Raw genomic sequence first — 19967 nt, 5'->3', positions numbered from 1 at the left:
TTTTAAAAGCATAATCCCTATCCGGTGCACATCACTGGATGTCTTCATTATATGCAATGCAGATGCAAAGAAAGGCATTTGAATCTTCTTTGTAAAACCAGTACCTGCTTTACCATTTTATCCTGATAAAAACGTAAATCACTCCAGTTCCACACAAAAATGTTTGTTACGAGAAAATAACGTGGAAACGATTTGAGTTGCATTTCCCCCTAAATCTGTTGACCGATGGATTGGTATGACATACAGGATCATGTGAATGTGAGGGTACAACCACTGTTGTGCTGAAAAAGGGGAACGGGTGACCCAGTCGAGCTAGAAACCTAGGATCGTTTGGTCGATTTTTGCAGATTACATTTGTCAGCATGATACCCGTGCTCGTGGGTTTTAATACAATGATGCCTATAAGACCTGCATCACTTCGCGTTCCTTCTACATCAAGCTGGGCGGTCGGGTAGCCTAGTGGTTAAAGCGTTCGCTCGTCACGCCGAGGACCAGGGTTCGATTCCCGACATTGGTTCAATGTGTGACGCCCATTTCTGTCCCCTGCCGTGATATTGCTGTAATACTGCTAAAAGCGGCGTAAAACCATACTCACTCACTCACTCTACATCAAGCTGACGCGCCCCGATATAACTGGAATACTGTTCAGAACGGCGTTAAACCCAACTTACTCACTTATTAATGCTGAGAGTCGGTTCGCAATTACCATAAATATGTCATGCCAATTTGATTTGCCTTGTAACCTATATTCATGGTAGTAAATGTTGACATTTAGGAAGCGTATCGGAACTACTTGGGACAAGGCCAAGATTTTGGGTATGGATAAAGTAAGCAATGTCTCAACCAGAGCACAAAGCCATCCACTGGCTTAACTACTGTATTATGCGAACACTGTTAAGAAGTTATTAAGAAAGACAAGTGTTTGCCGACAACGTCAATAACATTGCTCCATATCATCGCATAATAACTAGTGGTTAAAACAGGAATACAAAGGACCTTTGTTACTGTTGGTTTAGTGAAGCAATCACACGCTTCACGTTAAGTGTGTCTTTGAAATGTACTAAATATGAGTCCATTAGGGATTAGGGGACGTCAATTACTTCATAAATTAGTCTTTAGTCGCAGTCCTAGGAAACATCAATGCAGTGCAATAGCTTGATGTATGCATTGATGAGTGTTGATAACTATATCTTTGAAAATTAACATATGTATTGAAATCGAAGCTTCCATCATTTGTTTGTATAAATAAATCGATGTATCTGTTTTGCTTTATTATGTTTCAGCTGTGTAGGAGACTGCCGCCGTGGTCCACGTTGTAGTAAATGGGGAAATCCGCGTCATAGTAAACCACGTTACAACATGGAACACGAATACACACACACGCACACACACAAGCACACACACACACACACACACACACACACACACACACACACACACACACACACACACACACACACGCATGCACACGCATGCACACACACACACACACACACACACACACACACACACGCATGCACACGCATGCACACACACACACACACACACATACACGTTGCAATATAGGTTTTATAGTAACCCCATTTCACCTCGCCTCACCTATGTAGTAGGCAGTCAAGACTCGGTCTGCAGGTATATCCACAGTGTTTACATGGAGATAAATGGAAATACACGCTTTACGCTCCAAGAAAGCATCTATACATAAGCTGTTGAAACACACCGCCACTGTTCTGCCACACTGGAATACCTTCTTCCACATCACATACATGTAACTACCTACGTGTGTATTGTTCCTACACAAACAAGCTGTACCAGGATCTACAATACATGTTCACCATGATACGTCTACATATAAGGCATCATGTTTAAGTGCTTGGGCATCGTCATCTGCAAGACAAGAGCCTCTATCATTAGTGCACAAGGAGAGCTCGGCCCAGAGGTCATTGACCACTCAACACTGACGAGGTGAACATGTGGCGTTCATCATCAGAGGAATGTAGTTTACACTTGAGAGCTGTGGCTTAATCGATATGGTTTCTAGCTGCTTACAGTTTAGGAAGTTTCTTGCGAGCGAGTTAATCTTGTTTTGCGGCAGTGATGTACCGAGTCTATCAAGACAAACTGCAAGTAATCCCGTCTGTGCCAGGTACACTTCTTGTTGACAGCACGACCATGGCACATTTACAAATAATAATAATAATAATAATAATAATAATAATAATAATAATAATAATAATAATTAAAGCTGCAAGCAGCAATGGCGGGCTCCAAGTAACACTGTGCACAAACGTCCATGTTCGAATCCTCAAAGGGTTTCCTTGAACCAAATCAGTCAAATGTAGTCACCACTTGCAGGGTATTGTCGCAAGGAAATTGGCGTGTGCCAGGGTGTCCACGTCTGTTCTAAAACCATTTCCGACCTCGAACATGTTCGAATCCAAAAAGGGTTTGCTTGTACCAACTCTGTCAAAAGATGTCACCGGAAATCGCCGCTACGAAATTGATCAAATATTACCACCAAGCGGTGTTACTTTTAGCATACAACTAAAAACAATAAATGAGATGCATATGGCACACTAACTTCATGTAAACTTGCAATAGTTTCTGTAGAGAACCTTACAAGATATGATCTTTAAAACAAAATTTCGTTGAAAAAAATGATCAAAATCAAAATTCAATACGGCCGTAACTAAACATGAATTCCAAAATCGTCTATTTAAGTTTGATGTGTTATGCATGGAGACGATTATCAGAAAGTTTGAAAGCATTTCATGCAGTGGACTCGGAGTTGTTTGCGTTTAAAGACAGGTACCCAAAAAACACTGTGGAAACCTTGAATCCAAAATGGCTGCCAAACCACGTGACCAATGACCAAAGTCGAAGAACAAAAAATGAGGTACATATAGCACACTAACTTCATGTAAAACTATCAATAGTTTCTGTGGAGAACTTTACAAGATATGATATTTATAGTAAAATTTCGATGACAAAAAATGATCAAAATCAAAATCCAATCTGGCCGCAACTATAAAAGATATCCAAAATCGGCTATTAACGTTTAATGTGTTATGTGTGGAGACCATTCTCAGAAAGTTTGAAAGCATTTCATGCAGTGGACTCAAAGTTGTTCGCATTTGAAGACAGGTACCCAAAAAACACTGTGAAAACCTTGAATCCAATATGGCTGCCAAACCACGTGACCAATGACCAAAGTCAAAGAACAAAAAATGTCAAGCAGCTCAAGCAGCAGATGCATGCACGGTTTCAAAGTAATCGGATAAGCGGTTGCGGAGCAATAGGGTGGAATACATCTTCAAAATATTGTGTTCTTTTAGTTATCTGCCCTTGGCCTTTGGGCCTACAGCCTTGGGTTTTTGGCGGGCACTAGTACCCACCGGTCCACATACACACACACAACTTGAACAAAATCGAGCCAGTGGTTATTTTTCTAGCTCTGGTACAAAAATTGGCGGAATAATAATAATATTAAATCAAACGCTAACACTGGGACTCTTCAGCCTTTCGGCTTGGTGACTCTTTAACAGGCTGTAACTTCTTTGTCAGTTGGGCTCCAGTCAAACGGATTATGTCTGCGTTCGATCAGGCCCCGGGTTCCTGTCGCATTGCTGAGATAAAGTGCTAAACCTGTTTCCCACCTCGTTCATATATACGAACCCTCAAAGGGTTTACCTGTACCAACGCCGTCAAATGTAAAGAACCTCTTGTGAGACATCACCACTACTAAATTGACATGTGCCTGGGTGCCCCAGGATGTTTTAACCAATTTCCAACTTCGACCATGTTCGAATCCTCAAATGGTTTGCTTGTACCAACGCAATCAAATGTAATGAACCGCTGGTGAGACATCACCACATGTGTCCCAGTGTGTTCTTAACCCACGTTTGACTTCGACCATGTTCGAATCCCCAAATGGTTTGGTTGTACCAACGCCTTTAAATGTAATAAACCGCTTGTGAGACATCATGACATGTGTCCCAGTGTGTTCTTAACCCATGTTTGACTTCGACCATGTTCGAGTCCCGAAATGGTTTGCTTGTACCAATGCCGTTAAATGTAATAAACCGCTTGTGAGACATCATGACATGTGTCCCAGTGTATTCTTAACCAATGTTTGACTTCGACCATGTTCGAATCCGCACATGGTTTGCTTGTACCAACTCCATCAAAAGATAGTCCATGTTTGCAGGACATTGCCGCTACCAAATTGGCGTGTGCCACAGTTTCCCAGAGTGGACTAAATGCCGACCTCCATATTCTAATCTGCAAATGGTTTGCAAATGGTGTGCTTTTAACAACGCTGTTAAAAATAAGGTACCGTAGCAATTGACAATTGAGAAATGAAGAATCAAGTCAGCAAGTCTGATCACCCAATCCCATCAGTCGCCTCCTGTGACAAGCATAGTTGCCTCTTGAGACAAGCATCGGTTGAAAAAGGCCAATTCTAACTCTGGTCGTCAAGGGTAGTACACATAATATTGAACAAGGCTGTGGAGAACGCTAGGGTATCTGCAAAGCCAGTGAATGGGGGTTTATAGTAGATTTATGAGGCGCTTCCTTCAGTATTTGTACTTGGGTGAAAAAAATTCTCAAAATCAAAATCAAATATGGCCGCAACTACAAAAGATATCAAAAAACGGCTATGCTAATTTGTTGTGTTCTGTATGGAGACAATTTTCAGAAAGTTTGAAATCATTTCATGCAGGGGATTCAGAGAAGATAGTATTTGAAGACAGGTGCCCAAAAAACCCTGTCAAAACCTTGAATCCAATATGGCTGCCAAACCACGTGACCAATGACCAAAGTCAAAGAACAAAAATTATCAAGCAACTGCAGCAGTAGATACATGCAAGGTTTGAAAGTAAACGGGCAAACGGTTGTAGAGCAACAGGGCAAAATATATCGTCAAAAAATACTTGTTTTTCAGTTATCTGCCCTTGGCCTTTGGGCCTACGGCCTTGGCTTTCTGGCGGGCACTAGTACCCAACGGTCTACAAACACACAAAAAATTTGAACAAAGTCGAGCTAGTGGTTATTTTGCTAGGGCAGGTACAAAAATCGGCGGAATAATAAATAATAATAATAAATAATAATAATAATAATAAATCGAACGATTACAATAGGGCTCTACAGCCTTTCGGCTTGGAGCCCTAATAAAGCGACAAAACCCTTTCCATATTCAATTGAAATTTCTGCTAAAAGCAGAGTCGATTATACGATTCTGACTATTTCATGAGCATGTGTTTATTAATCACTATCAAAAAGTGATGATACCAGGTGTTCGCGAAAAGGTGAGCGTATCCTGTCCTAACTGCGTCACCCGTCAGAAACACACACAAAGGCAAGTCAATTGTTCAGCTGGAAAAAAAACCATGACGTCAGTTTTGTCACTGATGCGTCAAATTTTGAAATGTCCTGCACATGTTTACCAAAACACTTTTTGAAAGCTTCACTGGGGCCTTGACTGTTGTAACTTTGGTCAAACAACTTCTGAGTCCAATGACGATTTTGGACATCTTGGTAGAAACAGCATGCTCGATTGTATGTCAAAAGTTGTGACATGTAAACACCAAAGGCTGGAGCTGCTGGAATATTGGGAAAGTTGAAGTTATCCCCCTTGTCATACAGTCTCTTGGGGAATGTCAGGGCACAGAGACTAACTAGACTCAACCTAAGTTTAGTCATCTCTTACGACAAGCATGGAATACCCTGGACCCATTCTGAACCGGAATCCCCACACAGTCGAATTTACACTGAATGTTTTGGAACACCCGATTCTCATTTCTAAAAGTGAAACCACCGGCACCTGATACCCTATTACGACAAGATACTCTTTACGAGCACCATGTGAAGGACAGAGATCACCTTTGTACCCTCACTCTACCATCCTACCATACATTTATTATTCTCCAAACGTCTCTGTCAGCTGTATGAACACAAACGCCATAGCAGCGCATTAGTGGGTCGGTACACTAGACGCCGGTATCTTTTCCATGCAGTTACTCCCCTAGGAATGTTTTTTATGTGAAATTGAGGATCGGTGCAGATGAAGGTAACAGACGTGGAGCCTGTTTATCGGTGTTCTTCCCTCTCCAGTGTCAAAACCTGGCATGGGAGAACATAAAAAGTTAATTAGGTATATTTCAGTTCACCCTTATATCGCATTCATTACTGAATAGTTTCTACCCCCACTGCCCGCAGCACCGGTGGCACAGTCGTCGGAGGCGCCGCAATTCTCTGTGCAGTTGCGTCCCTTGGGCATGCCCGAAATCTATGATTGTGGGTTCGTCCTGATTATGTTTCTAGCTTTGTAAGTACTATACCCGTGCTCGTGGGTTTCCCCGACGTGGTAAACGTCTGAGACCTGCATCATCGCTGGCTTTCCAACACGCAGTGATATAACTGGAATAATGTTCGAAGCGGCGTTTAAACCAATTCACTCACTCACTATACTTACAGTCGATCTGGTTACCTGTGGTCTGAGACTACAACCATAATTATGTGCAGCATTGCATCCCATGGAATAATCCTTTGGTCTCGGATACGAATCATACAGGTCCTTATTGGCGATTGTATTGGGTTTGAAGTAACGTAAAGTCATTGGTGCTCTACGTTCACGGTACTTAACACCTGTCAGAGCGTATCTGAATATCGATGGCTCGCATTACACTTTTAATTAAGAAATAAACGACGAGTCAATCTCATTAAAATCAGATCTTAGTTCTCGCTATGCTAAACAAAGATCTGAGGACATCCCATTAAGGGTCACGTCAGAACGACCTTTCATCCAACCAATCAGAGCGTCGCTTACCAGATCATGAAAGTGACAGTGGGAATGTGTTTTCTAATAAATATTTAACACGGGGTATTCCGAACGACAGCTACGGGTTTTATGATTATATCCATACAATCTAGGTCATCTATAAGCCATTCCAGAATGTTCTTCTTATCAGTTTTAATTTTTTTAATCGAGAATACGTCAAAATATGTTTCGAAGCGCAGTCGCCAGTTTGAAACTAGTGTCGTAAAGCTTGAGAAAGCTGCCTTCTGATTGGCTAATGTCGATTTCTTGTCAGTCATTTCATTGGTCGGTCAAAACTCGCGAAAGGTCATTATGACGTGACCCGTAATGGGATGTCCTCAGATCTTTGTTTAGCTGTAGCGAAAACTAAGATCTGATTTGAATGAGATTGACGACGAGTGGGAGTTGTTTATCGTACAATGAAACATTGCAGGGAGAATAAACACAGAGGGGCGCATATAAGAAACAAACGACGAGTTCTGGTTGTTTATCGTACAATAGTGTGTTTAGTGTTTTTTCTTTCGGTAGTGTTTTATTGTACGATAAACAACCACAACTCGTCGATTCTTTCTTATATGAACATCAACATTGTTGATATATAGATAAATACTGACACTTTGTTGTAATTGTGAAGATTGGTCTTATCGTGTCTCTAATCCTGACTGATAGCATCTACATGGGGGTGAGTCAGAACATTATCGCTGTATATTATATCAGCCATAAAAGGATGTACCGGTACATGGGGGTGTTGAAACAGAAGTGTTGACGCCTGATGTCATCACTGATTTTTAGTTATTCATTCAGATATCTTTCATCCTTAATTTGCGTTGCACGCCCTATGGAATCTGTTTCCGCGGATAATCGAGACTGTTTATTCTCGTGCAGACGTTTTGAGGTTCCACTGCCACCAGTCAACTCAAGTTGCTCGAGTGATGATCAATAGGCAACAATGTGAAACACTAGAGTATAAGGGCCAGAATAAGTCCCTAGTAACCTATGCTTGTCGTAGGAGCGACCGCCTCCGTGGTCTAATGGAAAGAGCCCCGGCCGCGTTATACCAAAAGATGTTAAACGATACTTGTTGTTACAATGCTTGACGCTCGGCATTAAAGGATTAACAAGGACTGATCGTCTCGGAGTCAGTATTATGTGTCTGAGTAGGGTATCCACAATACAAATGCGGCATGGTATCTCAGTGGGCTAGCATTCCAAAACCAGCTTTAGTCCGGGCTAGTACAAGCAGCCACGCATCCTCAAGTGTATCAAGCCATTTTACCTCACACGTCGTAAGACCCTTCTAAATGGAGTTCAGGTGGAGTCATCGTATCCCGACGGTGTCGAGCGTTGCTGAAACTTTCACTTATCATTTACAGGAATATTGATGACTGCTACGTTAAACAACATTCACCCACCAGGTTCCAGTCATGTATCACTTCATATAAGCAGGAAATGTATGTGTACAGCCGATATAATTAATTGAAATCACAAATGTTCAAATTTATCAGAACAACACAGCCACGTGTATACCATGATCAGTTCGTGTCTTATCGAATCCTGAGATCGACATCGGAACCCGTCGTGATTAGAACTCGTCTACCTGCAAAGATCCGGGGTAGAATAGGTCTCAGCAACCCCTCGCCGTAAGAGGCGACTATGCTTACATGACATAAAGGAAACTGCCTTTATAACTGTCAATCGGCGCATGAAGCTTGTCTTACCTTTAGCAATGCACGGCCTTGAGATGACTCACACGCTGAAACAGAATCTGTAAGTTGAGAACACACGCATGCACATGATTAAAATCCAATTTGCTTAAGAGGGTGATAATTGCTTCTATCTTATCTTTTCAGACAGGTGTACCTTATCAAATGAGAAAAGAGAAGGCATCACATTGATCAAGCTGATAGCCGACAATTACTTATTAGGAAGTCGTGGTGAGAAATCTATACATTCTACACATGGGGTAGTGATGTAAGGATCACATTTGGAATATGCTTTGAATAGTTTTTCACGCTTTTCAGGCTATAGGCAATGTATGCAACGCAGATAGTCACCATAAGAATGTAGGATATATATAAGTGGTCTTTAAGTTTTTTGAATATTTGTTTGTTTATTGTTTAACGCCGCACTCAGAATATTCCAGCTATATGACGGCGGTTTGTAAATAATCGAGTCTGGACCAGACAATCTAGTGATTGACATGATGAGTATCGATACACTCAATTGGGATACGATGACAAGCATCAACCAAGTCAGCGTTCCTGACCAGCCGATCCCATTAGTCGCCCCTTACAACAAGCATAGTCGCCTCTTACGGCAAACATCGGTTGCTGAAGACCTATTCTAACCCGGGTTTTCTCGGATCTTAAAGAATGAGTAGCAAACATGGTTGTTCTCCTGTAAAAATCATAACGCGAGTTCTTGTAAAAAAGTTCCAAGCCTAACTAACTTTCAGCTATAGGCCATAACAAAGTGAACTAGTCAATGTAGTACATTGTATGGGTAGTTCATTTCAAGTGTATTTGGTCTGTGGAGGCCGTTTGTATATTAGTGACATCCAGTTGAACGTGAAAGAGGTCGAAATGGACATTGAAATGGAAAAGAACGAGTACCAAGCAGTCATCAAGTTTTTTACTTCAGAGAAAAGTACTACCAAAGAAATTCATGACCGCATGTCACAAGTGTGTGGGGATACGTTCCCAAGCTAATCCACTGTCAAACGTTCGACAGCTTTGTTAAAAGCTGGGAGAATTAGCCTTGATGTTGACCCTAGGTCTGGACGTCCCTCAACGTCCATCAATGAAGATTCAATCAAGGAGATAGGAATGCTTATACTGTCAGATAGACATTGCTGAACTTGAGACACAGGTCTAAGCCATGGATCCATTGAAACTATTATTCATGAACATTTACGGATGAATATGATATCTGCTCGTAGGGTGCCAAAGTTTCTAAATTCTGTTCTTAAGGAAAAAAGAAACTGATATTGCCAGAGAAGATTTAGAGCTAATTGAGGAGGATTTATAAAAAGAGATTGATAACGGGTGATGAAACATGGGTCAACCACGATGATCCCGAGTCAAAAGTCAAGAAAGTCTTCAAGATCAGTAATGAAAGTAATGGCCACAGTATTCTGGGATGTGATCCTTGTTGATAACTTAGAAAAACGATTATCGGTGCCTACTATGCTGATTTGCTTCATGAGAGATTCAATCAAAGAAAAGCGGCGAGGAATGCTGACTGCTGCAGTTCTACTCTTTAATGACAATGCCTCTTATCAACACCTCTCGACTTGCAAAGGCTGCTGTGCGACAATGTGGGTTCGTGATTTCCACTTGTTTTCTAAACTGAAATAACACCGTCGTGGAAAGCGCTTTGACGACAACCATGACCTCAAATGCAGTGAATGGGTTTTTCAGGGCGGCTTCAGAAAACTTCTTCCTGACTTGAATTGAAAAGCTACACCATCGATATGAGAAGTGTATTGAGAAGCAGGGGATTATGTTGAAAAATATTAATTTAAACACTTTCGCTATTGTTGGCTTAGAACTTTTTTACCAGCCCCCGTATAAATCAATGTACTGAGTGAGTGTTGCTTTTACAATCGGTTATACCACAGATCGATACGGTGGGGTCTTATACGTTTTACCCCTTTGGTGAAACCTACGAGCATTGGTATGGTGCTGGCAATCAGAACGAATCTGGGATTCGAACCCATGGTCACAGCAGGCAGTCAAACTTCTAAAATCACACGTTTCATAATAATCATTCGGCAAACAATCTTCTTGTACCGATTGTTTCAAGAACTGAAATATTATGCAACGCACTGAAACAGAAACGCCTGAGTAGACCCATAGTTACCATGATAAATCACATGGAATCTTTCCCCATATAAGATAAATAAACAAACTCCGATTCCTAAAATATCACAGTTCTTGGAGAGGTTCCTGAATTAACACGGTTATTTTTACCACATTTAACATGTCAGAAGCACAACAGTCGAGTGGTGCAAACGCAGATGTTCCTACACGAGTGCCAAAGATAATGGCAACAAGCTGTTTAACTAAACAAACTATTCCATAGATACCAAATGATATCTTACCTAAATACAATAAAACATTTGTTAAAGCGAAAAATATAAGGCATTAGCAGCAACATTGACAGCAAACAACTACAGCGTGTGCTGCTACAACGACATCAATATGGATTCGTTTGAGCCTCTGAGGGGCCAACAATGTAATATTCTGACGGGGGTTGGTGTTCCTGGGATTTCTGTCCGCGACAGGTTAAGTTTTCGGACACTGCTTTAAGACCTGCTTTTTTTTTACCTGAAACGTGTTTTTCACAGTTTTTTCACGTCACCCAGCAACGACTATTTTGGGAGGTAATGTTCCTCCGTCTTTGTATGGAACAAACAATCCCCAAACCCCAGAAAACAATGAATGTCTCGTGTGTCTGCAGAAAGACCAAACAGTATTCGTTTCTAATTGGTCATGTCTTACAAATCCTGTTCTTCGGATTTTCTATATCATGTTCACATTAAATGCTATAAGATCAGTTTTAAAACATTTTAAAATTGTCTGTAGACGAAATACATCATGCTGAGGTGTCATTTCTGGTCATCCTGCTATGCCAAGATGCAGAAAACTGTTGCAACATGGTTCCCTCCAAATGCTGGTCGAGATTAACGAGGTGTCATGAAGATAACGGAAAAAGGCACATGGACCCGATTGCGGTACGGCATTCAGACCAAGAGACTACGCGCCATGTACTAATACACAACAGTTACTGTACGACCGTAATTCAGCTTAATGAACTATTGTCCCTGTGAAGATCCGGGGTAGAATTGGTCTTCGATTGCCCATGCTTGTAGTAAGAGGCGACTAACGGGATCGGGTGGTCAGACTCACTGACTTCGTTGTTGCATGTCATCGTATTTCGCATACTGATGGTCATGATGTCAATCACTGGATTGTCTGGTCGAGACGTGATTAGTTACAGACCGCCATTATATGACTGGACTATTGCTGGGTGCGACAAACGAACAGGAACAGGAACACAAAACAAACAAAAGAGCTGAATTCAGCTTTAGGCAATTTGAAAATAAATCCTGGTAATAGTGACATCAGTCCACAAGTTAGACATGATCAGGGGTATCTCGTTCGTATTCTTGAACATCTACCAACTAGATAAGACGAAGGTGAATTTCATCCCTTCAACCCAAAGCAAATTATTTCGATAAGACGTCTTCAGTCCACAAATATCACGTTATTGGTTTGGCTTATAGAAACAAGGTTTTCCTTCAACTTATCGACCAGGATGCTATTCAACCAACAGCTTATCTCAGTCTCTCTCGAGATATTTGGCGAACAGCGACAGCCTAAATTAAACTAAGATACGCGCATGGCTCATTTCCCTCCGCGGGACCCAGCTCGCCTCACTCGACACTTTCTTCCAGCTTTCGTTCCTTAGCGAACTCTTCTGGCGAAAAACAAGGAAGCAATGATCGTGACGTCATATAAGGTCACTTCTGTTATCGTTGGAGGCAGGAATTTTAATAATTCCTGCACGTGTTGGAATATAAACATATAGGTTCTAGTTTTATGCTTATATGGACATTCTGCTCAGAATATTTGGCAACTTATTGACTCAGCAATCCTTTCTCAGTGAAACAAACCTTTTACGAGACTTGAGTTTCCATATAAGTACTTGGACAGATGAACAAAAATATGTCTATCATTTTGTAACGATAATATTGTTCCTTTTCACCGGATCCGGATTTCGAACCGGCGAGCTGCGGATCCTGGCACGGGCTATTTATAGACATTGCAGACATCAGACCACAGGACTACTTCTGCCCCCAGCGTGCCTATGCAACTATAGGGAAAACGGTAATCGCCTAAAATAGATCACCGCGTCTGTTAGAGTCACGGACGACTTAATATGCTAACTATAATTGGATTCATTCCAGCCAAAGGAAATATAACATGGGTGTCATAACATAGTTATGTTTAAAGTATTCCTTTGTCATCAACCTTTGTCCATAACCAATTGTCCGCTATTTACAAATTTGTATTTATTAAATTTATGATCGATATTAAATTCGACAACACCGAGGAATTGGTTTAACGTTCACGGCTTCATCAGTGTTAAAACCTAAAGAGAGGTTCTGAACAGATTATTGGAGGACATTGCCATGAACACACACAGATCATCTCCGTCCGCCTAGTTGCTAGTTTTAAGATGTACCTACCCGCCAGCACGTACACATAGCCCCAACTTTGGGTTCAGAGTGGACCAGGTGAAGCAACTGGTCAAGGGTTTTGCCAACTGTGTTCCATAAGGTATACAGGGTATCACACGAGTGTGTTTTCGGATGGCAAGTATCAAGTATTTTAAATAAACATTGTAAAGCGTTATAACCTCTTTATCACACAATGTTATTCTTAAATTCTCTAGTCACGAACGGTTCCTAAGCATTGCGAGTTTTCCTGGAATGTGCGATAAATATATTGTGTCAAAAGGTCAGTGCTTAGTCAGTCGGACAGCGACAACAGACAATAGAGTTCAAACTGAAACTTTATAGGCATGTAGGCAAAACACATAGTATCAATGTTCACCTTTCGCGGCAATCAATCGGCCCGCCGGCTGGAGTTATTGCCCTTTATCAAAGGGAAGCTACTCTAGTCTTTGAGGCATCTGAGCTGGTTCTGCCGTCACCCGTCCTGGTGTCAAACAGAGCTGGATCCCGAACCCAGTGAATGAGGCATCACATTTGTTCAGAGTCTACTAGGTCTTTGCATTGTTATTCCGTTACGAAATATTGTCAGATGTTCAACGCACCGACAGTGACACTAGGAAGGGAATGAGTGCAGTTTACGGACACCTTCCGCCATTGTGGATTCATTACGGTAAAGGATGTGCATGAACCTCTTCCAAGCCTAATAGGGCCAAACAGATTTATATCATTCCATATTGACAATTGAAAAGAAAATTAAACATTTCCAAGCTATCCATCTATGTCGTTTTGAGACAAGAAAAAAACTCGGTCCCGAGGTTTCAAATGGTAAAACATCTTGACACTAAATACACACATAACCCGCAAATTTGAAAAAATTGTAAAACAAGAGAAAGGGTAACGGTCGTTTCCTGAAGAACTGTCTCTCTTGGTGTACTCTTCTAGTTGTGAGTCCGACATGACGTCACCCTCGAAGGCGATGATGTCACGATACAATGGACTACGTCACATGCTTCCGTGAAAACAGAACTCGGTGGTTTGTCGAATGTGGAGAAAATCCAACTGAAGATGTTTTGATAAATATTAATAATTTATCAACCTTTGTATCCATTCCACCATGCTGAATGACTAGTTTTTGAAATTTGGGACTGAGAAAGTAAAGATATTTATCAAGAATAGTATTCATACGTAGTGAAAAATCTTCTAAGTCCCATTTAACAAACGTTTTTCAATCAATCTGATTACAGCAGACACTGGTTTCACACTCATAAATATGAAGTGAATCAAACTTTCGTAGGGGTGAACCTACACACCGGTAATGACCCTGAGCGGGAATCTGGTTTTCGAATCCCTAAACACGCGGATCCTGACCCAGCTACGGGTCGCAACTCTGCACACCACGAATAGTCTCCCTCATATATAATACCCGCCCTGTCCACGATGCAGTGATAACATTCGGTAGCTCTGTGCAAACACCGTTAAACATTCAAGATAACTTCACACTCGTCTGCCGTACATCTGGCTCTTCTGAAGGTCAAACAAACAACCTTGAAAGGTGCAGGTTTCGTGCACTCGGCTGGCACACATGGCATTGTGTCCGGGTCATCACATGCCTTTGAAGCTCAGTCTTGAAGACCACTGGTCAGCTGCAAATACCCAATGGATGCACTGGGAAAGGTGTAGAATTTTACGAAGCTGGGGTTTCACAGTTGGACGCATACGTTGGTTACGTCATATGCTTAGTTGGCTTAGCTTTGAGTGCTCATTAACATAGGGGAGGGGGGCCTATGATCTATGCTGAGTATCTATTAGGTGTGCGAAAATTCCCAGAAATACTATTAACGAAACATGTCCGTACATTTTCCAATGACCCCCCCCCCCCCCCCCCCCCCAAGCTCCCTATGCATGTTGCTCGGGGCTACGTAATGATTCGGGAGATGAGACGAGATGACTTTGTTGATTCCGGGTCATGGTACTCCAACGGCATGGGCATTTCCCTTAAATATCAATCACTGGGTAATAAGGTCCTGAATCGCAGTTTAGTCTTAACACTGTCAGTTAAAAAGTAAAACATTGCTCTTATGAAATCGTGACTTGATCTATATTTGCTGTAAATGACTTGCATACATTTTTCACAGATTCCTGACAAACAAAACGTTGCATTCCGGCAAACGAATACCAAACATGTATCTTAGCAGTGTGAAAAAAAGAGACCCCGAATTGCTCATCACTGTGTGATAAACAAATTATTTTTCTCCTTTTTAGGTGGAGAATCTATTCGAAAACTTGAAAAAAAATGCAACCTGGCGCACCGTTGGTGCAAAACAGCTAACTTGCTACTGAGACAGTTTCGCTTTTTCAGGATATTCTCAAGGCCGGGGGCCATACAATGTCAGAGCAAATAAAAATTAGAAGCAAAAAGACTTCGTCTTTCAGCAATAGATCCAGGGACTCCGCCCCTTCTGCCCACATTTTGCAAACACAGAAATGACGTTTGCATCTTATTCATGGGAAACATTTATCATGTCTGACATAATTACGATTTACATCATCGCTACTGTCCTGCATCACTACCCCCAAAACCCCATCCAACCCCGTTACACACATCACTCCTCGGTAGAACACTGACAGTTACCTGAACTCTGCTTATCTCTGTTCCTGTAACTATCAGATTACTTGTGCACGAACCTAACACTATTTTTGGCGAGGTAAATAATAGAGGGGACGGAACTCGCACCCACTTCCGCAAACGTTTAAAACTGGAATTGGGAGGTGCTCAGTGGGTGGTCTCCGCTTGATGGGATTCGCAGATTTGTATTGTATATATTGGTCGTTCTTGTAAATATTGCTTACCGTTAAGTAATTGCGCGAAACGTTCACTTACTTTTGTGAAACTATGTATGTGTGTAAGATCAAGGACAACGCTAAACGTTTGCACACATTAATATCGCCTCTCCTAAAACTGACGTCGCTTTACATTTGATATTGAATGACAAGGTTACAATTTGAAAGAGTGTGTTAAGATTTTTCCAGACTCGGATAAACACTGTACCCACTTCATGGTCAAGAATAAATAGATCACCGTGTTATTTTCTTTCATTATCTATGTGCTGTATTATTGACCAGAAGCACATTTTAAAACCAACTTCCCAAATTGTTCATTTTACCTTGATTTTTTCGGTGAAAATATAGAATAGCTACAGAATAGACACAGAAATTAATGCATCTTAATATGGATTATTATTATTATTATTATTATTATTATTATTATTATTATTATTATTATTATCTCAAAACTATTTCAGCTGACATCAAACTTGTCTTATTTGTTTAATTTTTTTTTATTATGGCAGTTATCAAAATATTCGGGACATGATTATTGCTGCCGTATCATATTCCAGACATCTGCATTAAGATAAAAGTAATCTTTTCCCATTTATTTCAGAAATGAGGAATTGGCTAATTATAAGAAATATCATAATGTTGATGAATAATATTGAGACATTCTTAGTTATATTACTGATACTAAGTTCAAATAGTTGATATTCAACTTTCACTTATTTCAATAATTATTCTCACCACTTTGATATAGGAGCACGAGAGGCCCAGTAGTCTCGGTCGTCCCTCTGCGGGGTTGTCACTTGTCAGGTCCGGTTGGTGGGTTCGAATCTCGGTTGGTTGGTTTGTTTGTCTTCGTTTAACGCCGCACTCATCAATGTTCGAGCTATATGACGGCGGTCTGTCAATAATCGAGTCTGGACCAGACAATCCAGTGATTGGCATCATGAGCATCGATGCACGCAATTGGGAAACGATGACATGCAACAAACAAGTCAGCGACCCTGACCACACGATCCCGTGAGTGGCCCTTTTACGACAAGCACAGTCGCCTTTTACGACAAGCACAGTCGCCTTTACGGCAAGCATGGGTTGCTGAAGACCTGTTCTACCCCGAATCTTCAAGGGTCTGGCATCGCCAGTGCTATTATATCAGGACTTCCTTCTACGTACGCTGACACGCCGTGATATAACTGAAATATATAGCGGCGTTAAACCGAACTCACTTACTTACAACCGGTACAACATTCGGTATTGCCCGCTTTTGGAGGACCCTCCTCTGAATCCCCCTTCTGGCAGATGGAGCCGTCATGACAGCCATTCCTGTTACCCATACGTTCCGCGCCGTTGTTTCCCTCTCAGAGAATGTATATATGTTTTAAGCAGTCTATATGTACTATGTTGGCATATAGATTTTATCGTCCACTTCTGACGTCACAAGTCATTATACCGAGTAGGATCTTTTTGCTTACTGTTGCACATCTCCAGTTGGTGATCATTCGTGACGATTCGTGTCATTCCGGGACAAGCCGAATGATCGACAGGAGTCGTCATGCAGGTTACGGAAAGGAGCGAGTGGGGGCGAATATTGAGATATTATTGATTGGCAGCTTAATATGGTGTTAGCACGGGAATAGTTAATTAGCATAGATCACTATTGAGATCTTCACTGAACAGTTACAAAACAGTTGTATAACCTAGTTTTCCTAGTTCTCAAAGAAGTATAATATTGTTGAAGAAATCCCAACTGACTATGCTACCTAATTAGCTACCTTAAAATGTGCACTTCGTCTCTCTTCACTTAGTGTATTACACGGCCGTGATTCCGTGGGGTGAGGCGGTGGTCTCACGAACTCCATTCTTGTCGTCAGGGACGGCCACAATGATCTGGTGTTTACGACGTAAAATATGATCCAAGGTTGATTTTACTAAGCCAAAATGGAAAATGTCTCTTTTTCTACTGTATCAAGACAGCAACATTCATACGTGTGTGACGACAGACATGACTGGAAACATAGTGGTCTGCGATCGGACTATACCGTTACAGCCGTTGGATGATGCTGAACTGTTACTGGAACCGTATGCCTAGACATACCATCTAGACTCTAACAGACATGATCCAACCACTGTTGGAGCGGAATACCCAGCATTCTTATGGTTTGTAAATATAAAAGCGATTATCCGACGAAATAGATTCCATTAGGCGTTAGGGCAAAATAGCGGTGAACATTTTATGAATGGATCATTGAAAATCAGTGGTGATACCAGGTGTTCGCGAAAAGGATAAGCATGTCCTACCCCGCCGGGAGCACCGTCAGTCACACAATTTGCATATACGAATACTTGTATGTTGCCTGACATCGCACAAAAGTCTCCTGATAAGCGACGGCGGCATGTAAACGAACCAAACAATCAAGTGTTGGAGCAGAAATCCAGTCACAAACCAAGACTCCGTGGCCGGTTGTGTTTTATACTTAGGAGTTGGGGGATCGGTCCCAGAAGTTGATGATTGTGATGATTGGTGATTGTTTGTCATCGGACCCTGACGGCTCTAGTCGGTACTACTACTACCAACCCCTGGTGTAACTGTCCGAGCCCCACCCATGAAGATCCGGGGTAGAATAGGTCTTCAGCAACCAATGCTTGCTATAAAATGCGACTATGCTTGTCGTAAGAGGCAACTAACGGGATCGGGTGGTCAGGCTCGCTGACTTGGTTGATACATATCATCGTATCCCAATTGCGTGGATTCGATGCTCATGATGTCAATTGCTGGACTGTCTGGTCCAGACTCGATTATTTTTCAGACCGCTGTCATATAGCTGGAATATTGCTGAGCGCGGCGTTAAACAACAAACAAACAAACGATGAGAACTCGTCTTTCTATCAAGAGCATGGGCTTTTTGTTTAAAGCCGAACTTAGCGGCCTGAAATAATCGAGCCTGAGCGAGACAATCAGTACTAATTCTATTTTTATGTTTCGTTGATATTTCATCAAGTACCTGTTGGTGTATCGTAAAACCCTTTTTCAAAGCTAAATCTAACTGCAACCATATGCCAAAACACCAGTAAGTCCGGCAACAAATTATGGATTTATGTAGGTACATTATGACAGTACCGCGAAAACATGGTACTTTACGAGACAATGGTTAAACAACGCACTGTTTCCATGGTGAATTGGCTTCTAGCTGTTCCTACAACGACGTCAAGGTGCCTGACAATGTACAACAAATACTCATGTAACGCACACACAAACATAACTGTCACGGGAGGGTTTTTTGGCTTGACTCCAGCCAATTCCTCATCAACGTCATCTGAAAGCCCATCTTTGTCTCCGCCAACCATCCACAGTACCACATTTCACGGTGGATGGGTATTCCGCCAAGAGAAGCTGTCAGTGCTGGTGCAACGGTGACTCTGTTTCTTTTGGAACGTTTACAGTGATAGAACGTTGCCCCCTCTGTGTCTATTCTCGACAGCGTCCAACATGTGTGCAATAGTCTTTGGTAGAAGACCTAGGAAACTGACACGTCTTGTTCCCTTCCAGTGAATGTAGGACTGTAGTACTGTAGGACGAATGCTTATTAGAGGTTTGTGCGGGAACTGAGATCCGTAATCCAGTAGAAACCACTAATCAACCCTAATCAATCAATCACCAATCAATGCTTTCATATTACTATAGTTAATCTGTTATGCTATAGCTTGAGTAATATATTCAAGAAATAAACGATGCAGCCCCGACTGGTTGTTCTCCTTGCAGTGTTTTATTTATGCAGAGTCCTTTATTCCCTATGTGAGACATCAACATTATGTACGGCCTTTTTAAGGATATTAATAAAATGTACAAGCTTTAACAATATTTACCCTTATCATATAATGGGTAGGTTTCTCGGCAGGATAAAGCAAACGGATAAAAACTATATCCGTTGGGGTCATATGCGGATAGAGATGCAAATATCAAAGGTCAAGTAGGGACTACTTTCAGTGTTTATAAACAGACATGGCGTCGCCCTCGTAATTCGGCGATCGTGTAAGAATTAACCATCGGGAATCTGGATAAACTACAGGGAT

The sequence above is a fragment of the Haliotis rufescens genome, unplaced genomic scaffold (assembly GCF_023055435.1).
Source record: "Haliotis rufescens isolate VD_foot unplaced genomic scaffold, xgHalRufe1.0.p SCAF_7, whole genome shotgun sequence".
Lineage (NCBI taxonomy): Eukaryota > Metazoa > Mollusca > Gastropoda > Lepetellida > Haliotidae > Haliotis > Haliotis rufescens.
Note: the sequence above shows the minus strand (reverse complement) of the source record.